Source organism: Cryptomeria japonica, chromosome 4 (genome assembly GCF_030272615.1).
Source record: "Cryptomeria japonica chromosome 4, Sugi_1.0, whole genome shotgun sequence".
NCBI classification, from domain to species: domain Eukaryota; kingdom Viridiplantae; phylum Streptophyta; class Pinopsida; order Cupressales; family Cupressaceae; genus Cryptomeria; species Cryptomeria japonica.
The window spans coordinates 685,185,563-685,189,859 of NC_081408.1; the positions used below are offsets into that span (position 1 = coordinate 685,185,563).

At 35.2% G+C, this 4,297-nt stretch overlaps 1 pseudogene; it reads left to right on the forward strand.

Annotated features, from left to right (window-relative positions):
- Positions 1-672: 672 nt before the first annotated feature.
- On the forward strand, positions 673-2,322 carry LOC131874790 (uncharacterized; annotated as a pseudogene).
- Positions 2,323-4,297: the final 1,975 nt, after the last annotated feature.

Here is a 4,297-nt window from a genome sequence, read left to right on the forward strand (position 1 = left end):
CTAGTACAAAATGTTTCCTAAAGCCACATTAGTATTTTACCCAGATCATTATCTACCGAAACTAACTATAGTAATCCTTTTGAGGATTCATTTCATGGTGCTAGATCTTCATTTAGTTCTACTTCTTGTTGGAGAAAAGAACAGTTATTTCTTGAGGTAGATGAATATCCCATCAACAAAGGACAAGACCCTTTCTAGAATATAACAAATTCTACTCCAACAAAAGATCATGGGGGTTTCACTAGAGATATTGAATAAGAGATAGACTTCTATTGTTGCATTAAAAGCATTGGCATGTTCTTCATTTATTGATGTAAACTCTCTGTGATGCCACCACAACCAACAAAGGTGTAAAAAGTTTTTTGCAATACATGGATTTTTAGGATTGTCCTTTGAGAAAACAAAATTAAAGTATGGAAGCAAGATCTACCAGCTCCTAAGGGAATCTTGATGAAAAATAACTGTAAAATATTTGGGCGAGCTTATATGCAAAAACACATGCTTCCTGATGGGTTTATGTACAGAAATAAGCACGAATTAAGTGGTAAAGGGGCTTCTGGAAACAAGAGGGACAGAGAGGTAGTGGAAGTGAAAACTTTTGGTGTTGTGTCTGCTCCATCTCAAAATGGGAATGGCAAAGGTGTTGTAAGAGGAGCTGAGAAGGGTGTTGGAAGAAGCAGGGGTGTTTACATTCCCCCATTTAAGTTGGGTCAAATGATGAAAGATGTGGAAGACAAGATCAGTGTGGAATACCAACGCATGAGATGGGATTCCCTTCAGAAGAGTATCAATGGGTTAGTAAATAAGGTAAATGCATCTAACATCAAGAACATCATTCCAGAGTTGTTTGTAGAGAATCTCATCCGTGGGAGGGGTCTATTTTGTAGGTCTTGTATGAAATCCCAAATGGCATCCCCTGGATTTACAGATGTTTTTGCTGCGTTAGTTGCTGTGGTAAATACAAAATTTCCTGAAGTTGGCAATCTGCTTTTGCAAAGAATTATTTTGCAGCTTAAGAGGGCATACAAACGCAATGACAAGAACATGTTGATAGCAGTAGCCAAATTCATAGCTCATTTAGTGAATTAACAAGTTGCACATGAGATCATTGCCTTGGAACTTCTCACCCTTTTACTAGAGAACCCCACAGATGATAGTGTAGAGGTTGTTGTTGGGTTCGTGAAAGAATGTGATTCTTTGTTGCAAGACCTTTCACCGAAAGGTCTCTATGGGATTTTTGAAAGATTTAGAGGTATTCTCCATGAGGGGGAAATTGACAAACGAGTACAGTTTTTAATCGAAGGCCTTTTTGCATTTTGCAAAGCTAAGTTTGAGGGTCATCCAACTGTGCGTCCAGATTACTTAACACATGAAGTTTTCCTAGAAGATGAAATTGATCAAGAAGCTGGTTTGGATGTTTTCAAGCCAGATCTTGATTTCTTAGAGCATGAGGCAACCTATGAAAAACTGAAAAAAGATATCCTTGGAGATGATTCTTCAGATAAAGCAGAAGGGGAGAATGATTCAGGTGATGATTCAGATGATGATGATGATGATGAAGAGGAAGGTGAGGAATCACTAAGAATATAGGATGAGACAGAGACAAACTTGGTCAATTTAAAACGTACAATTTATTTGACAATCATGTCAAGTGTTGGTTTTGAGGAAGTTGGTCATAAGCTACTAAAGATCAAGCTTGAACCTGGTCAAGAGAGAACATACCTTCGTTATTATGGTCTTCTTGGGCAAAGATTCTGTATGATCAATAAAATTTATGAGGAATTTTTTGATAAGTGTTTTGTACAACAGTATTCTATGATACACAGACTGGAAACAAATAAACTACGTAATGTTGCAAAGTTTTTTGCCCACTTACTTGGCATAGATGCTCTTCCATGGCATTGTCTTGCTTATATACATGAGACAGAGGAAGATACTACTTCCTCTTCCCATATTTTTATAAAGATTCTCTTGCAGGAGCTGGCAGAGCAGCTTGGTATATTGTTGCTTAATGAAAGGTTGAATGATCCAACAATGCAGGAGTCTTTTGATTCAATTTCTCCAAAGGACAATCCCAAAAATTTACGGTTTGCTATCAATTTCTTTACTTCTATTGGTCTTGGTGGTATCACTGAGAGTTTATGTGAGTATTTGAAGAATATGCCAAGGCTTGTAATGCAGCATCAAAAGTCTATTCCTGAGTCAGATGAATCTACCTCTAATGACAATACTTCTAGTTCATCAAGTTCGTCAGATTCTGATACATCAGACTCAGATTCTGAGAGTGAAACTGACAGTGAGAGTAGTAAGGAGTCACCAAGAAAGAAAAATAATTTAAAGCATGACAATGAGTATGAAAAAACAAGAAGAAAGAAAAGGGTGAGGGCATCTGACTCGGAGGATGGAAGTGACAGTGAAAAGATCAGAAGGAAAAAGAAAAGGAATTAAAAATCTTTCTAGTCAGTTATTCAAGGCTCCAGTAGACATTGTTTTCCTGGACTGTGACAAACAAAAGAATCACTCCCAAGTGCTTTATTTTTATAACAGATGATTATAAGATGCTACAATATTGTCTTATGTATTTTAATAGCCATGAGTTTTAGAGTTCTATACTTGGCGGGTAATGGATAAACAGTGTTAGGAGGAGAAAATATTGAAGGCCAAGTGCAGATTGTGATAATACTAGATCAATGAATCCTGTTATTTATTGAGTATTTCTTATTTTCCATGTTGTGTGATGTACCATAAGCAAACTAGAAATATAAATTCAATAAGATGCTTTGTTCAATGATGATAATTTCTATTTTCTTGCCTGTGAAGAAAGACCATGTCAGACAATATCAATGAACAACAAAATAAGGAGACAATTGCTAGATTGTGGTCTAACTTGAAAAGAAAAGGTGATGGAAAATGTTATTGTCCGTACAAAATTTGTAAGGGGTTAAAGACTAGAAGACTTCTAATCAAAACATTATCAAAGAAACATTGTAGGCTGCATGGTCACATTGAAGGTGGACATGATTATCATCCATTGGTAAGTTCATTTGTCACAATTTTTGTTGCCGATTCAGAATCTATATACCTTGAAGTTCCTCTGAATTGTTCATCAATCTTTACATTTGTACTCTCAACAATTTTATGCAATCTCTTGTTAAAACATCTATATGCCTTGCTCGTAGATGAATAACCAAGAAATATTTCTTCATCACTTCTAGGATCAAATTTGCCAATATACTCATCTCTTCTTATATAACATTTACTTCCAAAAATTATGAAATACTTAAGAGTAGGAGTATTACCAAACCATAGTTCATGAGGGGTCTTACCAGTTTCACCTTTGATGTGAACTTTGTTGAATGTATAGACCGTTGTGCTAACTGCTTCTCTCCAATACACATGTGGTAAATTTGCTTTTGATAACATACTTCTTGTTGCATCCAAGATAGTTATGTTTTTCCTTTCAACAACTCCATTTTGCTGTGGTGTCCGAGGTGCTGATAGCTGTCTTTTGATTCCATTCACTTCACAAAATGTATTAAAGTCCTTAGATGTGAATTCTCCTCTTTGATCTGATCTTAAGCATTTGATTTTCTTATCGGTTTCATTTTCAACCATTGCTTTGAATAGTTTGAACTTTCCAAGTGCTTCTGATTTTTCTCTAAGAAAAGTAACCCAACACATTCTAGAATAGTCATCAATGATTAGCATGAAATATCTATCACCTTGTAAGCTTTTAGTTCTAGCTGGACCACATAAATCAGTGTGAATCAAATCAAGAGCATTATTGGATTTTTCTGGAATACTTTTGAAACTAGCTCTAACTTGTTTTCCAAATTGACATTCCTTACATACTGTATTCTAAGGTTTGACAATTTTAAGTAAATCTCTAACTGCCTTAGTAATATTGATCTTTACCTTGCAATCAAAGTTTACATGACAGAGTCTCTTATGCCATAACCAACTTTCATCTTTATGTGCAATCAAGCATGTCTTTTCACTATTATTCAAATGAAAGATATTACCTCTAGTCTGATTACTAGTTGCAATTTCCAAACTAGTTCTATTCATGATTTTGCATTTTCCATTTTTAAATTGTAACTAAAATCCTTTCTCAACTAATTGACCAACACTTAAAAGATTATGCTTTAATCCTTCAACATAGTAAGCATTGTTAGTGTTTTGCTTACCATCAAGAGATATTGTACCCTTACCTTTGATTGAATAGGCTTTGTCATCTCCAAATCTTACTAAACCTCCATTGTATTCTTGAAAGTTCAAGAATTTACCTTTGTCTCCT